Consider the following 25433-nt stretch of genomic DNA (forward strand, 5'->3'; position numbering starts at 1 on the left):
GTTGTCTCCCCTGTGGCTATTAGAATAAAATTAGATCTTAAATGTGTGTTATGGAGGGCTTCCCTGAAAGACAGCAAATACTTAAATCCAGAGAAAAGGATTTCGCTTCTCCTGGATTAGAAAGTACTTAAAATATTACCTCATTTCGATTCTGAAATCATTTGTCTGAGGAAAGTATTTGGAGGCCTCATCTTTTTGCCAGAATAGTGTCCAAAACCCTCAGCAAGATTGAGCTAATGTTTGTGAAATACCTTACAACCCCTGTAAAGTTGGTTGCTCGTATTTCTGTTATGTTTTGAGATTCTGATACCTTTTCGTTTGGTTCATCAGGAAAACTTCCTACTTTAGTAGTGCTAGTACTTCAGAGCTAGATAAAATATAATTATTAAAGTGGAAGATTAGAAATGTGCCCAGACAAAAAGGGTATAATATTCCTGGAGGTCTGAAGTAAAGGCTCTCTCTGAGTCTCTTGTTAATGAGGCCATCCATGGCCCCGTAGGCGTGGGCATTCAGCAAATGTAATATCTCCAAAGCTATACTATTAAAAAAGGAAAATCTGGGCTATACACCAGATGGACAAGTGCCCATTACGGACCTGCAGTGTCAGTACACCCTTCAGTCACTGCGGTCTTATTTGCTCCTGTGGCAACTCCTGGCTCAAGGTGGACAGTGCGGTACTTAGGCAGGATGTGAAAGGTTCTAAGGTGCAGCATTAGCACTTCAGCTTCTGCTTTAAGTCTGGACGTGCGAGGGTATGGCACAGAGGTCTTAAAGGCCTAGGAAGAGCGCCAGAGTCCGGTCATCTGCAGCCACCTTTACTGGGGGGAACTGCAGTGCTTTCTTCTGCAGTGAGTGGAGAGCATCTGCTCTAGCAGACAGTTTTTTAGAGGCAGCATGACTACAGTGAGCTATAGGAAATGAGTGCTGAAGAAATATTTGCTAATTTATTGGCTGCTCTAGAAAGCTCTCTCTTAAGAGCGACAACAATGAAGAAATAATATGCCTTAAACAATGTAAAAATAGGTAGGTAGTTGTCATGTCCTTTCTTACTTGTGTTATTTCCTTGAATTAGCCAACCACTCCCACTGAAAGAAGGGGAAAGTTAAGGCAACCTTTCCCCTTCAGTCCATCCATATCAACCTGCTGAAGGTAAAACATGTTGGTAGAATATGTGTGTATCAAGAAGTGAAATAAAAATAGTTTGGTTTGTTTTATGCAGATTAATGGTAAAATTTGTGCTAATAATTTAAAATAAATTTTTTCTTACTTAGAATGACATTAAATAGTAAATAAAAAGGACCACGAGAAGTCAAGAGATTGTGGAAGAAAGGAAAAAGCTTTATACTTTAGTAAGTTTGATGGGGCCTTTTCCCCACTTTTTGAATAATGGCCCCACATTTTCATTTTGTAATATACCCCACAAATTGTGTAGCTGACCCTGTTAGTGGGAGTGTAAAATGGAGTAACCAGTTTGGAAAATTGTTTGGCACTATCTTCTTGTTGTGTGCCATTGGGTTGATTCTGACTCATAGTGACCCTATAGGATAGAATAAAATAGCCCCATAGAATTTCTTAGGCGGTAATTTTTACAAAAGCAGGTCACCAGATCTTCTCTCCCTTGAAGCTCCTGGTGGGTTTGAACAGCCAATCTTTCAGTTAGCAGTTGAGTGTTTAACTATTGTGCCACCATTAACCAAAACACCAGACTTGTTGCCATTGAGTCAATTCCTGCTCATAGCGATCCTATAGGACAGGGTGGAACTGCCCTATACATAGAGTTTCCAAGGAGTGCCTGGTGGATTCCAACTGTTGACTGTTTTGTTAGCAGCCATAGCTTTTAACCACTATGTCATCAGGGTTTCCTATTGAGCCACCAGGGGTCCTTAAACATATCCAAGTTCTATGACCCAGCAATTCTATTCCTAGACAGAACATATACCTCACAGAAATGCATTCATATGTTGGTCACAAAAGACATGTACAAGAATAAACATAGCAGCATGATTCATAATAGCCAAAAACTGGAAAGAACCCAAATGTCCACCAATGGAAAAATAACTTGTGGTATATTCATATAATTGCATATTTTATACAGTGAAAATAAACAGCTGCTATTGCATGCAACATGGATGAACCTCACAAACAGAATGCTGAGCAAATAAAATCAGATACAAAGAATACAGATGTATGATTCCGTGTAAAATTCAAAAGCAAGCAAAACTAATCTGTGGTCCTAGATGCCAGGCAAGTATTTACCTTTGGGGAGGTGACAAGCATAATGAATTGGGAGCAGACACTTGTAAGGGCTTCTGGGATGCTGATAATGTTCTCCCTTCACTGACTACATGTTTTCACTTTGTGATAATATAACAAGCTGTGTACAAAGGATTGTGTACCATTCTATATGTTATTCTTAAATTTTAAAAATTGTTTTAAAAGAGCGAAAAATAATATTATTGGTTCACTCTCAGTTTAGCTAAGAAAGTCATCCTGTGAGGCTACAAAAAGCTTTTATTTATGGACATAGAATCCAGTAACCCAGAATCCTATTGTCCCTATATTTCTCTTAAAGCTGCAATTTCAAGGAAAGTGCTTTGTAAATAAAGTCATCGAGCTAAAACAAAGCAACAACAACAAAAAGGTAGGTACAAATAGAGCTCCCAGTTTATTTTTTATAAAACGTGTATGGATTTCTCTTATTCTGTCTATCATAGTCAGAGACTAGCAGAAAACAAACAACTAAATAAAACAGAAACCATTGTAGATTTTTCACACGGAGGGAGTTTGATACAAGGAATTGGTTACACTAACGAGGAGAGAGCTGAGAAGCCAGATAAGGCCCAGTGAGGCAACCTAGAACGTAGAAATAGCAACAAACTACTGCCACTATTAGGGCTGAGCTCACTGAAGGGAAGAGGTGTTGCAAGATGTGAGAAGTCAGGGCTGTTTAACAGGAGCTAGACCATGGCAAGCGTCCTTGTGTCGTACAAACTGTTAATATATTCATCTGCTAACCAAAAGGTTGGAGGTTCAAGGCCACCCAAAGGCACCTTGGGAGAAAGGTCTGGTGATCTACTTTCGAAAATTCAGCCATTGAAAACCCTATAGAACACAGTTTTACTCTGACATACATGGGGTTGCCATGAGTCAGGGTGGAGTTGACTCCTTGGCTACCGGTTTGTTTTTTGTTTTTTTTAGAACCATGATGGGGACTCCTGGGAGGAGCACACCATAGAGGCAGGGGCTGGCTAGTAGGAATTGGAGCCACAGAACAGCACAACCTCTAATGAAATGACACAGGAAGGATTTGCATACTTCTTTTCTTTTAATCTTCCTCTTTTCCTCTCATTGGCCAAGCCAGCCTGGGAGTGAGAGGCAAGGGATCCTGGGAAATGCAGTTCTCTCTGATGCAGGGCAGGATAGAGGGAAGGGCAAGAAGCCAGCTGAGAGCCAACCTGAGCTGACCTCCATACACTCCAAAGAGAGTTGACTTCTTTTCCAAAGGAAAAAAAGCAGTCCTATCCCAGTAGAATTTAATCTATAGATGACATATCTCTGTGCCTTCTTTTCTCCCCTCATGTTTAATCAGTGATATGGTAACAAGTGAGATGCCTACAATTAAATAATTAAACCAGAATTTGTTTACTAAGGATAATAGTCAGCCATAATGTCACCTGGCAAAGTGGGGGAAAAAAAACTCAGGTTCAGGAGCATTCATCCAGAGGCTATTCAGAAACTTGTGCAAATGCATATTTCTTAACAAAGTCACTGCTTAATACGACTTTACATGAACCCTTGAGGAAATTAGACTGGTTCCGTGCCAGCTACAGTGCTTCTCCCACGACATGACATCTGCCCTATTATCTCTTTGTTTTTCTCTCTTGCAGATCAAGTCCCAAGAACTGGAAGAGAAAAAAGCTGACCAAACACCTAATAATTTATGTGAAAGAAAGTTGAGAGTTGAGGTAATATTTTCCCATTTTTTGCTGTGGCCAAAGCCCTATGCCAGCTCACCAAATTCTTTTTTTACTGATAATATAGCAGATTTATAGTCCAAACTTTAGTCCAAATCACAAGTCAAGAGATGCATGAAGGAAGTAAAGAAGTAGGTTTATTTCCCTGATCCAGATACAGAACAGGTCTTAGGAATATTTTTGAAATAGCTGACGGCTATCTTTGCTGCCTATCTTGATGTCACTCTTAGGCCTTGGTGAAAGCCCTCTGCCACATGCTCAGAGACCTCCCAGTACATTTGCCGTGATCTCCTATTCTTAAGTTACTTATCTTCCCTCCCTCCCCTGAAAACAACAGTGACAACCAAACCAAAACAAAGGCATAAAATACCCCTTCCTTCACTGTAGTTTATGGTAACAATTATATTTATTGATTGCTTATAATCCACCGAACACTGTTCTAAATACTTTCTATTCATTAACTCATCCATGTAACAGTTCTATGTGATAAATTCTATTATAATTTCCATTTTATGGATGATAAAATTGAGGCACAGAGATTGCACAGGATTGCCCAGCCAGTAAATGGTGGAGAAGATTTAAAAACAGCCTAACTCCAGCTAATGGCCTTAGGGACTACACTAAATTCCTGTTAACTATGGTTCAGTAGTTAAGAATAAAAAACATGCAAAAAGCTGACAATGAAAAAAGAAGATGGAAGAAAAATTGATGTATTCAAACTGTGGTGTTGACAAAGAATATTGAATATACACTGGACTGCTAAAAGAATGAACAGATCGGAAATACCACCAGAATCCTCCTTAGAAGCAAGGATGGCAAGATTTCGGCTTGCTTACTGTGGACAGACACATCAACAGAAAAGACCAATTGCTAGAAAAGGACCTCATGTCTGATAAAGTGGAGGGTCAGGGCATACAAGGGAAACCCCCAACGAGATGGGCTGACACAATAATGGACTCAAACATAGCAGCGATCATAAGGATAGCACCGGACCATCTGTTATTCGTTATGTTATTCACAAGGTCACCATGCGTCAGAGCTAACTCTAACCCGTTGCCGTTGAGTGGATTAGACAACTAAAAACAACCAGAAATCATGTTGAAGTAATTTGCATTTACATGGGAATAGCTGATTGTCATTAACACTCTCTGAGATGTCTGCACCTTTAAAAGATGACCTGAACTACAGGAATCTCAACTATTCTTTCTCAACAATTTTTTATGAAGTGCCTACTATGTGTTGGTACTGTGCTGGGTGATAGGCATCCAAGGATGAATCCGTCCCAATGCACCTGTGGTTATGGGCCTGAGCCTTTGGTCATGGCTGAGTTCAAGCCCTGGCTCTGCCATCCATTAGCTGTTGGCCTTCGCAAGCTGTTTAACTTCTATAGACTTTGTTTTCTGCCCCTGCAAAATGACATAAAACAATAGCTTTCTGGGATGGGTTAAATGAAATAATGGCTATAAAGCACTTAGCAAACAAGCCAGTACATAATGTGCACTCAATGTACGGTATCTGTTATTATTATGAACTTCCTTTCTGGAGACATGTAAACTACTTACAAAGTAGCGCCATGAATGCTACAGCAGAAGCAGAGTCAAAGAATAACGCGGTGTCCCATAACCTGCTGGCGTTTCTAAGGAGCCGCAGTGAATTCGGAACTGCTGACCTTTTGGTTAGCAGCCGAACACTTAACCACTGCGCCACCAGGGCGCCAAAAAAAAAAAAAATTGAATGCTTCAGGAATTAGCGTGTCATTCAAGCGCAGGGGCCATGCCAATCTTCTCTGTATCATTCCAATTTTAGCATATGTACTGCCAAAGGGAGCACATAGAGTTGGCAGCGATGGGATCTATGGTGGTCTTCGAACAGTGTCCCACAGAGCCCAGGGCATCCACAGACATGCCTGAGAGGCCAAGGGCCAGTGTGGGGTGTGAAATGATGCCTGCTTTCATTTCAACCAGAGCAACTGTGGTTTTGTCTGGTTTGTGTGTTTTAATACTGGCTTTTCCTTATACACAGGGACGGATTACCCAATGAGCAAGGTAAGCACAATCAAGCCAGTGCATACCTTGCTTACTGTAAGCCAGTATGTACCCTGCTTATTGGTTAATCCACCACTGCTTACACACTGTGTTCAAGAAAGGACTCTGTCTAAAATCACCACTGAGAATGGGAGTTCTAAACCTAGCTTTTAATTTTTTCTCTGGAGGCCCTGAGATAAGTAAGTCCCTTGTCCTCTGTGGATCTCACTTTCCTCTTACGTAGAATGAGGGAATTTGTTTTCTCCAACTGTTCACTCTTGTTCCTTCCAGGACAACATCCTACCAGTTTTTGGACAATGTAAGGGAAAGATATGTAGGTAGACTGCCCCGAGGATGATCTTCCCATAGAAACATCTCTCTTCTGTCAACTGTGTTTGCTAGTTTGGATATCAGGTTCTGCTTGTACCACTATTTGCCTTTATCCACATCTGAACTCAGAGACTCCATAGAAGCTTCTAGACTGTTCACAGTAACTCCCCAGTCTGTAGGGTAGCCTAGAAAGGCTTTGGGATGTAGGTCTTGGCAGCCATTCTACACATTGGCCAACTCCAATATGAGTCTTTTTCAGTGAAGAATGGCTTTTTTGTCAACAGAACTACCTTAGCTTAGCTCATTACAACCCACGAGCTCAAGGTAAAGGGGCAATTTCATCTATTTTTGACTGTTCTTCTGGGGCTTGATCCAGGTGGCCTGGGAAACTCAAAGAAAAACTCACAGGTCACATTTGAGAACTTTCATGCTGCTCAGAACTTCCTGGTTTTTGTTCCATCCAAGTGTATCTGGAAAGGCGCTCTGAGAAAAAGCAGGAGTTCATTCAAGTCTGGGGAGGATGTCCATTCTTTGAAATCTCCAGCATGCTGTGTATGGTATGAGCTGGTAAAAACCATATTCTTTCTGAACGATCCTTTGACACAACCCTCTGAGGCACTCTATAGAGTTGGCCCTTACAGCTAGAAACCACAATGAAGTCCATAATGTAATTTAAAGCATGCCATTTTCACTCCCTTCATCTGTAAATGAAATAATTTGCACAACAATCCCTGCAGTCTCACTTCCCATATCAGCGAAAGTTTAACAACTGAAATCATTGAGAAGGTTTTAGTGCTTTGGAAAATATCCAAGCATAGTTTCATGAACACCAAGTAGCAGCATTATAACAATTTCATTTTGCTTAATTGTTTAGTCACAACACTCAATAATTGAACCTCTAGGTACCATGGTGACAGAAATGGAGGTAGATGGATGGGAGTTATAGAAAGACAATGAGTCCCCTGTCTTTAATGTTAATTAGTTGGTCCTTCCATATATTCCATCTGTTCCCATACAATGACCTCAACATACATGCTACATTAGAAAAAAGAACAAAATAGACATTAAGTAATTAACATTAAATTTTGAATTTTTTAAATTGTCCGGAATACTGATATTTACAACATATTACCTTTTTTTCTTGCCTTTTAGAAATTAAATGAAGACATGAAGTAATCATTAAGGAGAAGGTATTTCTATGTTTTTGCTATTTCTTTCCTTCTTCAGCTATTAGTTAAACTTTACAGGAGAACCTCTTATGGATAATTAACGGTGCTAGTTGCCATATGCTAGGTGCATAGTGGTTAAGCGCTATGGCTGCTAACCAAGAGGTCGGCAGTTCATATCTGCCCGGCGCTCCTTGGAAACTCTATGGGGCAGTTCTACTCTGTTCTATGGGGTCGCTATGAGTTGGAATTGACTGGACGGCAGTGGGTTTAGTGGGAGTTGGCATCAAGTCGACTTCAACTCATGGCAACACCATGTGTGTCTGAGTAGAACTATGCTCCACAGGGTTTTTAATCACTGATTTTTGGGAAGTAGATTGCCAAGTCTTTCTCCTGAGGTGCTTCTGGGTAGACCTGAACTTCCAATCTTTCAGTTAGCAGGCAAGAGCATAACAGTGTGCACCACCCAGTATCTCCTTATTGGCCAGTCAAATATGTGGACCACTGTATTGGTCCAGGTACCACTGAGGGTCAGGATGTGAAGAAGGGCCCAGGATTTTCATTTCTTCAAAGTTTAGAAATGCTAGCTGCGTTTCTTGTAATTGCCAAAACAGAGGAACAATCAAAGCACCTAAATTTGAATTAAACACTTGTCTAGACTGCTAGACATGTGTTAGCACTCAAGGGACAGTCTCTGTCGAGGAATCAGTGAATCTGAAAGGTATGTAAGATTTGCTATCATATTTTAAGAGCACATGGTAATGCACTTAAGATTTAAATAAGGCTGTTAGTGCATTAATGGTCCCTGGGTGGCACAGACAGTTTTTCTTGATGGCTAACCTAAAGGTTGGTGGTTTGAACCCACACAGTGGCACCGTGGAAGAAAGGCCTGGTGATCTGCTTTCATAAAGATTATAGCCGAGAAAACCCTGTGGAGCAGCTGTACTCTATAACATATGAGGGGGCCAACTCCATAGCAATGGGTTTGGGTTTTTTGTTACTTTATTAAGCCACTTGCGTCCGAAGTGGTGTGGGTCTATTCTTGCCAGGGCGGCATAACTTCAGAAGATAAAAGACGAAAACTGAACTTGACTGCAAATTTTCGTTACTAAAAGGCAATTCTATTTTTCTTTCTACTAAGAGACAAGTCTTTCCAAGATCTCATTCCATTATTATCTTAGGGTTAGTCAGAACGACCAAGTGTCTCCCTATTTATTTATCCATCTTGTCTGTCTGTCTATCTATCCAACTGTCTGTCTGTCTACCTATCCATCTGTCTGTCTGTCTACCTACCTATCTATCCATCCATCCATCCATCCACGCACCCACCCACCCATCCATCCATCCATCCATCAAACTATCTATCATCACAGACTACAGAATTTTCCCAGAATTATAAATAAAACCACATTTTGGGTTTCAAAGTCATCACTTACTTAGGAAATGACCACTGTTCTAAGCATGGGAGTGAAAGAGGAAGGGTAATGTGTGGGTAGGGAGACATTGTAGTGGGAAATAATATTTTCCAAAAGTCTGAGGCAAGGGCCCTGAACTGGGGCCTACCGATATTCAGGGTTGATAAATTCCTCAGAAAATTAATGTAACATGTTAGATCTGTGTGCTTCTCTGCAGATAGAGTTCTCAGCTTTGTATTTTTAAGAGTCTATTATTCCAAAATTATTCAAATGCACTGGACTAACAACATATGTAAAGACTGGGTGAGAGGAGCAAATTGTAAAGGTTCTTTTATACATCTTTCTATTTTAAATAACCATAAGAAAATAACCATGGATACTTTCAAATGTTCTGTTTAAATTCCCAGACAATCCTCCAGCTAAAATGCATTAGCTCCAACCTTGTAAAGTTTTCTCATGTTTTACTGAAAGCATTTATCTGAGTCACAAACCAAATAATCCTGCCTCTATATCATGTGAAAAATACAAATGATCTTATTTTTAGGGGAAAAATAGACATTATGCAAAAACGGAGGATGACCACATCAGATCACAAGATGGAGGATGACTAACTACCTCATTATATAACTTCAAAATTACATCATTACATAACTGCCAAACCACTGAGAATCATGACCCAGCCAAGCTGACATAGAGCCTTAACCTTTACGGCCAGCATTATTCTTGCCTTGCATGTTGGCATTTGTTAATGCCAGACATACGTTGTTAATGCTCAAAGTAGTTGGATAGAAGATTTTTTTATTGTCATAGACGTGAAATGTCAGATAACGAGATAAGTGAGGAGTAGGTATAATCTAAAATTTCTGAAATGAACACCAATATGGACTACAATACCAGAAGGTTAAAACAGAACACACATTTTTAAGAGGGAGAAACTGATTTCTACATAGTGTCTCCAAGATGGCGTCCTTGGGTGGAACAAACAGTTAATCACTTGCCCATCGTCTGTATAATCATGGAAGCGGGCTCTTAGCCATGAGATCAGGCCTGCATACATGTACACATAAAATCTAAGCATAAAACCAAAAAAACCCAAACCTATTGCCATCGAGTCGATTCTGACTCATGGTGACCCTAAAGACAGAGTAGAACTGTCCCACAGTTTCCAAGGAGCGCCTGGTGGATTCGAACTGCCGACCTTTTGGTTAACAGCCATAGCACTTAATCACTGTGCAACCAGGATTTCCAAATCTAAACATATGTGCCCTATAATGTTTAGTCTAAGTCTTTCGGGGACTGAGGTGGGTTATAAATCTAAGGCCATGAATGTGCAGTCCAAACTCCTTAGCATGATATTTAAAGCCTGCTAGGCTCTGCATCCCTCCTTCCTCTCCCCACTTTCGTCCCTTCCAGACTTTTCTCCTTGCACACCACCACCTTCTCCATTCTGCCCTCACCCCATGCATGCTGCATGCTCCAGGCACTGGAAGTGAACCCTCTTCATCATACAAAACACACTTCGCACATCCAACCCCACCACTCTGTTTCCACCACCTGAAATTCTCAAACCCCATCCCACCCTCTGCCACCATCAAAATCTGACAAGGCCCATCTCAAACACTCCACAATTCCTGATTCCCCAAGCCAGAAGTAATGTCTCCCTCCTCTGGTCGTTTTATTTATTCCTTTTATTATCTTGTTGCCAATTTCTTATTATCTTGTTGTCACGGAGTCTATTCCAACTCATAGCGACCCTACAGGACAGCGTAGAACTGCCCTACAGGGTTTCCAAGGCTGTATATCTTTAGAAAGCAGAGCCACCGTTGGGTTCAAAATGCCAAGTTTTCAGTTAGCAGCTGAGGGTTTAACCACTGTGCCACCAGGGCTCCTCCCCTCTTATTATACTACTTATAACAGTTTGTCTTGGCATTTGGACATGTCGTCCCACTTACTTCCATGCCTCTTCACACCCTTCCCCCAGGCTCTGCCATTATTCATCCACTGAGCTCAGTAAAAGGTGCTTAATAAACATTAGGGAAGTGAACTGAGTTGAATATTGGGTCTATAGGAATAGAAAATACTCCAATTTATAATAGGATAATTTTTTCAGTATAATATTTTTCTTTATTCTAAATTCATGAACATATTTTTTTATCCGATTCTTGAGAGAATAGTTAATGGGCATATGTATGCCTCCCATCTGAATGAACAATAGAAATGTGTTGTTCACATGTATGTACTAATGTTGGGTATATATGGGCATTTTTGCTGTTCTCTTTCACCTGACACTTAAATTCCCCTTCACACAGGGCTGCCACCATCCAAGAGCTGGAAGATTTAGTTCTTGCATGACCATCTGATCCTAAGTGTTTATTTTGCTGTTGTTGTTGTATGCCATCAAGTCAATTTTCTACTCATGGCAGCCCCATGTGACAGAGTAGGACTGCCCTATAGGGTTTTCTAGACTGTAATCTTCACGGGGAAACCATGGTGGCTTAGTGGTTAAGTGCTATGGCTGCTAACCATAAAGGATGGCAGTTTGAATCCACCAGGTGCTCCTTGGAAACTCGGTGGGGCAGTTCTCTGTCCTGCAGGGTCACTGGGAGTCGGAATCGACTCGATGGCAACAGGTTCAGCTTTTTTTTTTTTAATCTTTAGGGGAGGAGACCACCAGGTCTTCCTCCCTCAGAGCCACTGGGCGGGTTCGAAGTGCCAGCCTTTCGGTCGCATTGCACAATCAGGGCAAAGAATATAACTAGCTGGAGGCAGAGCTTGGTTTCCCTTTCCTTTAGGGAAGGGATTATGTCTTGATCATTATAGCATTTAGCACAATGCCTGACACCTAATAAGTATTTCAAAATATTTTCTTATTCTTTCATGTTATCTTTAATTAATAATGAGGCTTATAAATTTTCCCTCTCTTCCTTCTTTTCTTCCTCCCAAGTTACTATGTTGATTTTTCGTTATTGTTGTTACAGACATTGGAGTGTGAGGCGACACCATCAGACATTGCCAGCAGGAGCAGTGCAGTTCTCCGGGCTGTTGAGCACGGATTCTGTTTTGTTCGCTGATACTGCCCTCTTGTGGTCACTGGGCAGGTTTTAAAAACTTACGGTGGCTTCGCAGCGAAAACGCACCAAGCATTGCGGAAGGCAGTGAATGGGATACAAAATCCTCCCAGTATTAATTATCCCATCAGTTCAACTTTTTGAAATTATCCAGTGCTATTTTTCATGGTGTGAATAATCCCAAACATTTTTCAAATATTCTTAAAATTAAAAACTCTTAGCATCTCTGTATTTCTATTCCTTTTTTGTGTGTGTGTAAAGCTTGCCGCATTGCCTTGAGCAAAAGATGGCTCTGATAGCTGAGTCAGATTTTTTGCTTAGTCTCCAGTTTAACTCAAAATTTCGTTGTTTTTGGGTTTTGTTTGTTTTGTTTTAGCGGGTTACATGGAGTCGTGCCCAGGCTCAGCCACTCGTTAGCGAGTGCGTAGGGTCCAGGACAAATCATTTCAAGTCTCAATTCTAGTTACCTCATCTAAACATGGTTCCAGAAATCGCTGCCCCGCCTTCCTCACCAGGGACGTTGCAAAGATCAAATAAAATATCCTAAGCGAAGACACTTGGAAAACTCTAAGATGCTACACTCACACGAAACATGATCATTATTTCTAGATAAAAAAGGCACTTTTAATAAGAGATTCTAGGTGCCCTAATAACAAGTGAAGTGCAATTTCACAAAAAAGACTTGAATTAAAAAATGTTACAAAGATACTTAGAAATATGTGAATCTAGAAAATAGTTTTCTTGTTTGCTTGCTTCCCTGGAGTCTCTTCAAATAATATAGAAAATAACACTTTACCTGAACGATTTTCTGTATAATCTTAACCAAGGGCAGGGGATTTGCCTTAAGCTCTAGAGATCCCTTATCGTCTATAAATATACTGTAAATTGTGTATATACATTATATATATGTTATACGCAGCATAGGAACAATAGCCTACAATGATATTTTATAGTCCTTGAATATTTTTATATCTTTAAAGTTAAAATAAAAGTATCATTGATTTGTACATCTATTATGACCACACAAGGGACTTCACATACGTTATCACATTTTGCCCTCAGAAAAACGCTGCATTATCATTTCTATCTAATAGAAAGAAGAACACTGAGGCTCAGAAAGGTTAAGACACTCACCTAAGGTCATATGACTAGTAAATGATTGTCAGGATTCAAACTGTAGTCGATCTCATTTAAGAGTCTGTGTTTAATTGGTGGTTATCTTCCATGAAAAAAATCTTCAAAGGAAAAATGAAACCTGAGGAAAGAGTTTCACTTGATTTCATGGAAATTGTCTTACTTCTCTCTGCTTCACTCTTCTTATCGTGATTTAGGCCTGGTCAAGAATTGACATTTAAATCCTGATAAGCAGCAGTCCGGTGACTGCTATCTAACAGGAAATTCAATACTCTTATTAAGTTAACTGAGAAAAAATACACTCTGAGTATAAGCAAAAAAAAAATAATTAACATTGCTATGCATTTTTGCTTTCAACTCTTGAGTGACATAAAATTCCCTTTTTCCTAAGTATGCTTACAAATATTAAGAACAATTATTTAAAGAGAAATCCAGGATGCAATGACTGTGGAATTATCCTTAAAGAACTTTGTCTTGGGCTGCTTTTTCATATCACTTAGTATTTAGTTATGAGCTGTTCTCTCCAAATTTCCTGTTAAGAGACTGTAAACTAACCTTAATTTAAAACTGATATGATATAGTAAAATAACTTCTAAACATTTAACCCCCTATCCGACTGTCAGTTTTTTGTACTGTGGGGGGCTTGCATGGTGCTGTGATGCTGGAAGCTATACCACCAGTATTCACATACGAGCAGGGCCACCCATGGAGGACAAGTTTCAGCTGAGCTTCCAGACTAAGTTAGACTGGGAAGAAAGACCCTGTGGTCTACTTCTGGAAAGAATTAGCCAGTGAAAACCTTATGAAGAGCAGCAGAACATTGTCTAATATAGTGCCAGAGGATGAGCCCCTCAGGTTGGAAGGCACCCAAAATGCGACTGAGGAAGAGCTGCCTCTTTAAAGTACAGTCAACCTTAACGAGGTGGCTGGAGTCAAGCTTTCGGGCCCTTTGTTTGCTGATGTGGCACGACTCAAAAGGAGAAGAAACAGCTACAAACATCCATTAATAATTGGAACATGGAATGTACAAAGTATGAATCTAAGAAAATTGGAAACCCTCAAAAATAAAATGGAATGCATAAAAATCAATATCCTAGGCATTAGTGGGCTGAGATGGACTAAAATTGGCCATTTTGAATTGGACAATCATATCGTCTACTATGCTGGGCATGACATGAAGAGGAATGGCTTTGAATTCACTGTCAAAAAGAACATTTCAAGATCTATCCTGAAGTACAACACGGTCAGTGATGGGATAATATCCATATGCCTATAAGGAAGACCAGTTAATATGATTATTATTCAAATTTACTCACCAATCAGTACGGCCAAAGATGAAGAATTTTACCAATTTCTGCAGTCTAAAATTGAATTGAACATGCAATCAGGATATGCATTGGTAATGACTGGTGATTGGAATGTGAAAGTTGGAAACAAAGAAGAAGGACTGGTAGTTAGAAAATATGGCCTTGGTGATAGAAACCATGCCAGTGACCACATGATAGAATTTTGCCAAGACCAACAACTTCTTCATTGTAAATACCGTTGTTCAACAATATAAATGGCAACTATACACAGGGACCTCTCCAGATGGAATACACAGGAATCAAATCAACTACATCTGTGGAAAGAGACAATTGGAAAATTTCAATATCATCAATGAGAACAAAACCAGGGCCTGACAGTGGAAGAGACCATCAATCGCTCATATACAAGTTCAAATTAAAACTGAAGAAAATTAGAACAAGTCCATTTGAATATATCCCACCTGAGTTTAGAGACGATCTCAAGAATAGATTTGATGCATTGAACACTAATGACTGAAGACCAGATGAGCTGTGGAATGACATCAAGGACATCTTATATGAAGAAAGCAAGACGTCACTGAAAAGACAGGAAAGAACGAAAAGGCCAAAATGGATGTCAGAGGAGACTCTGAAATTTGCTCTTGAATGACGAGTAGCTAAAACAAAAGGAAGAAATGATGAAGTAAAAGAGCTGAACAGAAGATTTCAAAGGGTAGCTCAACAAGCTAAAGTATTATGATAACATGTGCAAAGACCTGGAGATGTAAAACTGAAAGGGAAGAACATGCTCAGCATTTCTCAAGCTGAAAGAACTGAAGAAAATTCAAGGCTTGAGTTGCAATACTGAAGGATTCCATGGTGAAAATATTACATGATGCAGTGCAGGAAGCATCAAAAGAAGATGGAAGGAATAAATAGAGTCACTATACCAAAAAGAATTGGTCAGTGTTCAACCATTTCGGGAGGTAACATAGGATCGGGAACTGATGGTACTGGAGGAAGAAGCCGAAGCTACACTGAAGGCATTGGTGAAAATCAGGGCTCCAGGAATTGATGGAATACCAATTGAGATGTTTCAACAAAAGAATGCAGCACTGGGAGTGGTTACTTGTCTAATGTCAAGCAATTTGGAAGACAGCTACCTGGCCAACCCACTGGAAGAGATCCATATTTAGGCCTATTCCCAAGAAAGATGATCCAACCAAATGTGGAAATTATTGAACAATATCATTAACATCACATGTGAGTAAAATTTTGCTGGAGATCATTCAAAAGCAGCTGCAGCAGTATATCAACAGGGAACTGCCAGAAATTCAAGCTGATTCAGAAGAGAATGTGGAACAATGGATATCATTGCTGATGTCAGATGGATCCTAGCTGAAAGCAGAGAATACCAGAAATATGTTAACCTGTGTTATTTATTGACTATGCAAAGACATTTGTCTGTGTGGGTCATAACAAATTATGAATATCATTGCAAAGAATGGGAATTCCAATACACTTAATTGTGCTCATGAGGAACCTGTGCATAGATCAAGAGGCAGACTTTCAAACAGAACAAGAAGATACTGTGTGGTTTAAAGTCAGGAAATGTGTGCATAAGGATTGCATCCTTTCACCATACCTATTCAATCTGTAAGCTGAGCAAATAATCCGAGAAGCTGGACTATATGAAGAGGAATGGGGCATCAGGATTGGAGGAAGACTCATCAACAACCTGCACTATGCAGATGACACAACCTTGCTTGCTGAAAGTGAAAAGGACTTGAGGCACTTATTGATGAAGACCGAAGACCACAGGCTTCAATATGGATTACACCTCAACATAAAGAAAACAAAAATCCTCACAACTGGACCAATAAGCAACGTCATGATAAATGGAGAAAATATCGAAGTTGTCAAAGATTTAATTTTACTTAGATCCACAATTAACACCCGTAGAAGCAGCAGTCAAGAAATAAAACGACGCATTGCATTGGGCAAATTTGCTGCAAAAGATCTCTTTAAAGTGTTGAAAAGTGAAGATATCACCTTGAAGACTAAGGTTCTCCTTACCCAAGGCATGGTGTTTTCAATCACCTTATACGCATGTGAAAGCTGGGTGATGAATAAAGAAGACCAAGGAAGAATTGATGCCCTTGAATTGTGATGCTGGAGAATATTGAATACACCGTGGACTGCCAAAAGAATGAACAAATCTGTCTCGGAAGAAGTATGACGAGAATACTCCTTAGAAGCAAAGATGGTGAGACTGTCTCACATACTTTGGATATGTTATCAGGAGGGACAAGTCCCTGGAGAAGGACCTAATGCTTGGTAAAGTAGAGGGTCAGGAAAAAGAGGAAGCCCCTCAATGAGATGGATTGATGCAGTGGTGACAACAATGGGCTTAAGCATAACAATTATTTTGAGAATGGCACAGGACTGGGCAGTGTTTTGTTCTGTTGTACATAGGGTCGCTATGAGTCAGAACTGACTTGACGGCACCTAACAACAACTGCAACAACATTTAACAATATTTTGCAATGTATAAAACACTTCACATGCTTTATCGCATTTAATCTTCACAAAAGTCCTAAAAATATTTTATATACCCATTTTACAGATGAGTAACTTCAGGTACTTCCCCTAAGGAGATTCAGTTAATACATGGCGGGGCCTAGACAGACCCAGGTCATAGTACTGCTGACCTGGCTAAGGATCTTTTCATCTAGCCGGATCCTGAAACCCATCCAATACTTTTTATCCCTTGTTTTGGATTGAATTGTGTCCCCAAAATCATGTGTTGGAATCCTAACCCCTATGTTGTTGTTACAAGGATCCCTGGTGGCACAATGGTTAAGGGCTCCTCTGCTAACTGAAAGGTTGGCAGTTTGAACCCACCAGTCACAGGAAGAAGATGTGGCAGCCTGCTTCCATAAAGATTTACAGCCTTGAAAACCATAAGGGACAGTTCTACTCTGTCTTATAGGGTAACTACGACTTGGAATCGACTTGAAGGCAACAGGTATGTTGTTGTGGTTGCTGGGTGCTGTCAAGTTGATTCTGACTCATAACAACCCCATGCAACAGAGTAGGGTTTCTTGGCTGCATGTAATCTTTAAGGAAGCAGATCGCCATGCCAGGTCTTTCTCGTGTGGAGCCGCTGGGTGTTTTCCAAGCACCAATCTTTTCCATTTCCCTGTGAAAATAATCCCATTTGTAAATAGAGTTTCCTTTGTTATGTTAGTGAGGCCATATCAGTGTAGAGTGTGTCTTAAACTTTATCATTGTTAAGGTATAAAAAGAGCAGGTTAGGCACAGAGACAAGTGAGCACAAACTGGGGAAGACAGAAGTACATGTGAGGGTCACCAAGGAACCCAGGAACTTCAGGGCTATAGAAGCTGAGACAAGGATCTTCCCCCAGAGGTGACAGAGAGAGAGCTTTCCCCTTGAGCTGGTGACCTGAATTTGGACTTCTAGCCTTCTAAACTGTGAGGAAACAAGTTTCTGTTCTTTAAAGCCACCCATTTGTGATATTTCTGTTATAGCACTAAGAAACTAAGACATCCCTTAATGGCCCAATTCCAGGGCTGGCCTTCAGCCCAAATTCCTTTTCCCAATTGCCTTTTTAAGACTGGAGCTCTGGAGTCCAGTGTCTAGCTGAAGTTGTGACACTCGTTGAACCCTTTCCCAACTCTGACCCCTGCCCTGGGCCCCTGCATCTTGACAGGAGTGTGGCCCATGTGGGCAGACGGCCACCATGCAGAGTGTACTTGCTCACATGTTGAAGTGTCATGAGTAGGTTCATTTCCCACCTGCAGCACTCAGACATCCACGTACTGGGACATCCTGTAAAAAAGGCCCTAAAGCCAATGAGCCTTCACACTCCTTGCCTGGATTCTTCCTCGATTTTAAGGAGCTTTCCATTTAATCAGAATCGACATTGATCTGTTTTCTAAAGAACACCCCCAAGATCCTTTAACTAACCTTGAAAATACTCAAAAAGTATATAAAATAGAAGTCTTGCAATTACATTGTATATAATTTTGTTAGGTACATTACAATAAAAATAATTCTTCTCCAAAATGTAGAGCAAAAGTTAAACTCACAAAAAAAGGCCAGACTTACTGGTCTGAGGGAGATTGGAGAAACCCTGAGACAATGGCTCCCGTAAACATCCTTTTAATTCAGTACTGAAGTCACTCCTGAGGTTCACCCTTTAGCCAAAGATTAGACAGGCCCTTAAAGCAAATAATGATATATGTAGCTTAACCATGAGGCTAAATGGGCACACCAACCCAGGGGCAAGGACAAGAAGGCAGGAGGGGACGGGAAAGCTGGACAAATGGAAATGGGGAACTCAAGGTAGAGAAGGGGAGTGATGACATGTCATGGGGTTGGCAACCAATGCCATAAAACAATGCATGTATTAGTTGTTTAATGAGAAACTAATTTGCTCTGTAAACCTTCACCTAAAGCGCAATTAAAAAAAAAAAAATTCTTCTCTATGCTAAGTCCTAGAAGCCTATGTTGTTCCCTACACAGGTCGTCAGCCATCCATGAGTTCCCAGTATCCTTTCAACAAATCACATTTTAGCCAGTTTCTGTTTCTTCAAATTGAAGAACCCCAAAAGCTATAACCCTTCTCTCACGCTGTATTTTGTAATTATTTGTGTACTTTCCCAAGGGAGGAACTGTTGTTTGTTCACATTTGTTTTCCCCAAAGTGTCTCAACCAGTTGTCATTAATTCTGACTCACGGTTAGCCCATGTGTCTCAGAGTAGAACTAGGCACCACAGGGTTTTCGATGGCTGATTTTTCAGAAGTAGATCACCAGGCCTTTCTTTTGAGGTGTCTCTGGGTGGGCTAGAACTGCTGGCCTTTTGGATAGCAGCTGAGCGTGGATGCACTTATTACTAGTCTTTTCGACGATGTTGTTTTGCCATAGATACATAGCAATCTTTCAGAGCCTTCATATAAGCAGCAGTTGACTGATTCTCTCTCTCTCTCTCTTTCACACACACCTGCACATACACATATACCATATATATAATCCATTATGTATGCATATATAAAATTTTCCATCCAATTTAAATCAGAATTTAAGTGTGCATACCAAAAACCAACCAAACCCATTGCCATCAAGGCGTTTCTGACGTAGCAATCCTATAGGATACAGTAGAACTGCTGCATAGAATTTCTAAGGAGAGGTTGGTGGATTTGACCTGCCACCAGGGCTTCAATTTGCATAAGGGGATTCGTTCCGTCTCTGAATAATAACCCCTTAGCACCTAGTTTTCTTGCACATAAAAAAAAAAAAAAAAAAAAACCCAAACCCACTGCCCTCAAGTATAGGACAGAGAAGAACTGCCCCGTAGAGTTTCCAAGGAGCGCCTGGCGGATTCGAACTGCCGATCTTTTGTTTAGCAGCCGAAGCACTTAACCACTACACCACCAGGGTTTCCTTCTTGCATATACGTTGTTCTAAAATGAAAATCACTTTTTATTTCCAATTGCAAAGGTATAAAACAACAGAAATGGAAAGAACCAAAATCATTCTTAATCCCACAAACTAGAGAAAAGCACTATAAATGTTAAGGTGTAAATCCTTACAGATATATTAAAAAAAAAAAAGTGTATATATATATATATACATATACATTTATATTTACATGTATTTATTTTGTTTAATTTTTACAAAAACATGTATACTTTTTTGTAAGCTACTTTGTTCACTTAACAATATATACTATGTACATATTTCTTTGCCAGTAAATTGAAATCTACATTTATTTTGAAAGATTCTGTCATTAAAGCATAGGGTTTATAAAATAATATTTGCCAAATGGTATTTTCCAAAGTTGATGTTGAAAAGACCATATCTCCATTGTGGGTATGTGACCCATACGTAACTGGTTCAGGAATTTGTAATGAGGCACAGGAAATACGTGTCATAAATTGCTCTGAGCATAGAAGGAAGCTCTTTCTCTGAATCCTTATCCAGGCCACAACTTCAGAGACAGTGAAATGTAGTTCTGAAGAATGACGGCTGTAAGGTCGTGATCTGGGACCTCAGTCAGTCTGGGGTTTTAGTCCTGCCCCAGTCAGTTACTACAGGCCTGGACAAGGAACTAAATTTAAGTTTCTGCTTCCTCATTTGTAAAATGAGAATAAGGTTAGTGTTTACCTCAAAGGGCTGTTATGAGGATCAAATGAGGTAATTCCTGCAAAGCACATAGCATGGTGCCTAGCTCATTTTTTTGCTAGCGCTTAAAGACCTGGGCTGTTATGTCTAGACTAAAGCCGGAAAGGTCTATAAAATCACTTTTACCACCTCCAGTGAGAAGAGAGAAGGAAACAGACAGACAGTAAGAAGTGGAAGGAAAAAGGGGAGAGAGAAGAGGAAGAAAGAACAGACTCATCGTTCAGTAAAAGATTTCTGTGGTAGGAATTTTCCAGAATGTACACATTAAAGGAAAATACATCACCGTAGAAACCACCAATTCGCAGGGCTAAATAAGAGGTAGTGGAAATCCTTTAAGTTGGAATGTTGAGCCAATGCAGAGAAACTGAGAATTCTCAGTAGCCAGTATTAAAGTTGGGTGGCAACAAGAATATGCCATCTTTCAAAAAGCAATAAGGGCAGAACAGTGTGGGGTGGAGGAAAGAATTTAAATTTACCTGAAGGATTTGATCATTGACCTTGGTTCCCAAGAGATTACCTCTGAAACCTTGGAATTTCCCCAAATACTGAAGTGCCTTTGATAAGGCCTCCCGACCACACCTGAAGGTTTATGCCAATGAGGTGCCTCTTGAAAGGAGGCTGACCAGCCCAGAAAGTCCACCTGAATGATATCAGCTCATCTCAGGGGAAAGGAGCATAATTCAGTCATGCCTACATAATGAGGCCCCAATAAAGGCTCTCGACATGGAAGTGCCATGGGCTGCCTGGTTAGCAAAAAACATCGATGCCCATGGGAGGGTATCAAGTCCTTTTTGAGACATGGGCGTTTCATGTTGGGAACCCTTCCAGACCTCAATCTATGCATCTCTTTATTTGTGTTCTTTTGCTATAATAAACCTTTAAGTATAGCTCTTTCTGTGAGTTCTGTGAGTTGTTTTAGTGAATTATCAAACCTGAGGGAGTAGTGGCAGTCAGCAGGTCAAAACCGAAGGAAGCCTGAGGAGCCCTGAGGAGCCCCGAGCTTATGACTAGTATCCTAGGGGTAGAAAAAAAAATAAGCAAAAAAAAAAAAACTCGTTGCCTTCGAGTTGATTCCGACTCATAGTGACCCTATAGGACAGAGTAGAACTGCCCCACAGAGTTTCCAAGGAGCACCTGGTGGATTCGAACTGCTGACCTTTTCGTTAGCAGCTGTAGCACTTAACTACCATGCCATCAGGGTTTCCAAGAGGGTAGAAGCAGACCCCCCCTCAAATTTGTAGCTAGCAGGTCAGAAGTGAAGATGTCATGACGACCCCCCCCGAGCTTGTGGCTGGCGTCTGAAATCTTGGGCAGACTCGGCAGCCTGGAGGACCCTACCGTTTTACCTGTGGGATCTGACCTAGCTCTGGGTGATTAGCATCAGAGGAAGAAGTGCTGCATGTGTTATTAATCTCAATTTACAGATGATGAAAGTAAGGCAACAACAGTTGAGCAACTTGCTCAAGGTCAAGCTGCAAGAAAGGGGTAGAAGCAGGACCCAAACTCAGACTCTTTTGATTTGGAACTGTACCAAGCTGCCTTTTAGCAGAACATTGCCTGCAGACAGATTAGGCTTAGGAAGAGAGGCCTCAAGATGGCTCCAGCCCTCACTGGAGGAAAGAGTGGAAAGGAGCTTCTCTGAGGTGCCTGCCCTGGTGTGTCGATGCTCCACAAGAGGGCTCACCCCACCTGAGGCCGGTCTACGGAACTGCACGGATGAGGGACAGCATAGGGGTATTCTAGTGGTGCAAACAGCTGGGTCTGGACTCGAACTTACAGGCTTTCCAGGCTTTCAGGAAGGAGGATTGGGGAATGAGCAGGGAGCTAGATGGCAAGCCAGGATGGGAGACAATTTTGTAAGGGGCTCTGAGGACAAGCCTGAGCTGGCTGGGCTCTGAGTAATGCCACACCTAGTAATAAAAATGTGAGTTGTGTTCTGTGTGGTATTTCCCTTCAAGTCTCCATGAATTGTTAGTGAAGCCGTATTTAAAGATACCCCTGGTTTTTGCCGTGCTGTGGGTCATTAAGAAACTGACTAACCCATGCTTGGATCTGAGTAGCAAGACAGAGTGCACTGGCCCCTCCTGGCCAGAGTGGTGGTCATTGGGAGAGCTGAGTTCAGGCTTCAAAGGGAGAGCTGGATTCAGAAGATCTTCATTCTCACAGTTTTCTTAGATGGCAAAGGCAGCAGCACAGTGGTAGAAAGAGGCCAGAGCAGAGGATCAGTATGTAGTCTGTTCCTGAGCATATCTGAGTCAATGCCTCTTAGAGAACCCTCAGACAGAGCCAGGGAATGCCCTGAGGCTGGCTAGTTTTCGGCAATCAAGCTGGTGGAGGATTATCCTTTATATGCACCCATAGGGCTGTGAGGCCAGCCATGCATGGGTGCTATTTTGTTTAAAAAAAAAAAAAAAAGCTTGAAGAAAAAGGAGGAGGCGAAAAGGGGGGGGGGGAGGAGAAGAGGAGGAGAACACAACCCAAAACAGTATTGACTAAAGCTGAATATACGCATACCATAACCAAAAACTAAACCAAACCCGTTGCCGTGGAGTCGATTCCAGCTCATAGCAATCCTATAGGACAGAGTAGAACTGCGTCATAGAGTTTCCAAGGAGCACCTGGTGAATTCGAACTGCTGACCTTTTGGTTAGCAGACATAGCTCTTAACCACTATGCTATGCATACCCTATGACCTAGTAATTCCACTGCTAGGTGTTTACCCAACAGAAATGGGTACGTATGACCACCAAAAGACAGGAATATTCATAGCTGTGCTATTTGTAATAGCCCCCAAACTGGAAATTACCCAATGTATACCAATAGTAGAATGGATAAATAAATCGTCAATATTTGTCCAGTGGAATACTACTATCCAGCAATGAGAATAGATGTAATGTATAAAAACGAAGCCAGACACAGAAGAGTACAAGCGTGTGAGTCCATTTATGTAAAGGTTAAAAAACAGGCAAAGCAAACCTATGCTGGGAGAAGACAGAATAGTGCTTACTCTTGATGATTGGAGGGAGTAAAGTTTGGAGCAGGGCAGGAAAGGAATTTCTGGGTATGAGTAATGTTCTGTTGCTCAGTGTAGTGTTGGATTGGCTTATGAAAATTTGTTGAGCAGCATACTTAGATTAATTGCGTCATTTTTTTTATGCATGCAAAAGCTGGGCAACGAAAAAGGAAGATAAAAGAAGAACTGATATATTCCAATTGTGGTGTTGGAGAAGAATATTGAATATTCCATGGACTACTGGAAGAACTAACTAATCAGTCTTGGGAGAAACAGAGCCAGAATGCTCCTTAGAAGCAAGGATGATAAGATTTCAGTTGGCTTACTTTTTTTTTTTTTTCCTTTGGGCACGTCATCAAGAAAGACCAATCACTAGAAAAGGACGTCATGCTTGGTAAAGTCCAAGGCCAATGAAAATGAGGGAAACCCTCAATAAGATGGATTGATACAATAGCCGCAACAATGGATTCAATCACACCAATGATCATGAAGATGGCACAGGACCAGGCAACGTTTCGTTCTGTTACGTATAAGGTTACCATGAGTCAGAGGTGACTAACAACACCAACATATGAGATGTGTGCACTTCCCTGAATGTAGATTATACTTCAATAAAAAAAAAAAAAAAAGCAAAAAATAAAATAAAAAGATTCTTGATCCCTCAACAAAAGACCAGAATGCCTAGGCAGGTGTCATGACCCTGTTACTGCCTGGACTTCCAGGCAGCAAACCAGATTCTGGCATCAGAATGGGAAGACAGGCACTTGGAAGAAACCTACCTTTTCTGTGGGTGACCATATGATGTCCTTAGAAAACCAACTGGACAAGGGAGACTTTTTACATGCCCCAATGCGAAGTGCTGTACAGGAATAAAGGCCAGGAGTGGAGTGGGGGTGGGAATGGGAGAGAAGAGGGAGATGAAATTCTATGGGCAACTATGGCACCAAGTGCTTATTCATTTTAACAGTGTCAGACCCAGAAGGGCCTTCAAGGTGTACAACCTCTAACCTTACATTTGCGGAGCAGAACCGCAAACTGCTGGAGTCATCTGCCTGAGGGCTTCCATTTACAATTCAAAATGCTTGCATAGCTTCCTCATTGATTGAACACCTTTCAACGCCCTGACCCCTAAATGACTCACCAGCCTCAAACCCCTGAGTTTGCATTTGGCTCGTGATAAAAGGGAATCAGAAACATTAGTAATTGTAGTATTTTCTGGAATGAAACACTTTCCCGTACAATGAGTAGGCTTTTCCTGAGCGTTTGCCACATCGCATGGGCCGGTAGTGTTTCTTGTTGTTGATCCAGGGTCCTAGAAGAATAGGATCACTATTGATAGCTCTGACTGCAACACTCTTTCCATTAGTCAGTTAGGAAGAGCTGCTTTGGGGGCTTTTCCTGTCAAACACTGGAACAGAGCTGTGGACCATTTTCTTCCAAAGCTTATCTGAGAATCAACTCAGGCTACTACTGCAAAGAGCTCTCAACTCGAACTCAGAATCTATGCTTGTGACTCTTAACCCTGATCTCTGTCTGGAAGGGGTTGACGGGGGCCTGCTTCTTTGCACATAAAACATAGGAAGATTGTATTTACATGCCAAAAGAGTTCAGGGAACAGTGATGTCATATGTAATATATTTCGAGTTTAACAAAAAAATGGTCAACCTGTTCATAGAACAAGAAACACTATACTCATAACATATTTCCTCTTGAAGCCGGAATTTATATACAACTTGTTAGTTAGCTTTGTACTTATAGTCTTGGGTCAAACCTTCTTAGCATAAAATTATGAGCTCAAGATGTCAGGAAAGCTA

The 25433-nt window shown here is 40.9% G+C and overlaps 1 non-coding gene across 1 annotated transcript; it reads right to left on the reverse strand.

The window, feature by feature from the left end:
- Nucleotides 1–5697: 5697 nt before the first annotated feature.
- On the reverse strand, nt 5698–5804 carry LOC126058213 (U6 spliceosomal RNA). Its single transcript, XR_007513142.1, has one exon. It is a non-coding gene; the product is annotated as a U6 spliceosomal RNA (small nuclear RNA).
- Nucleotides 5805–25433: the final 19629 nt, after the last annotated feature.

This window comes from Elephas maximus, chromosome 1 (assembly GCF_024166365.1).
Source record: "Elephas maximus indicus isolate mEleMax1 chromosome 1, mEleMax1 primary haplotype, whole genome shotgun sequence".
Classification (NCBI taxonomy): domain Eukaryota; kingdom Metazoa; phylum Chordata; class Mammalia; order Proboscidea; family Elephantidae; genus Elephas; species Elephas maximus.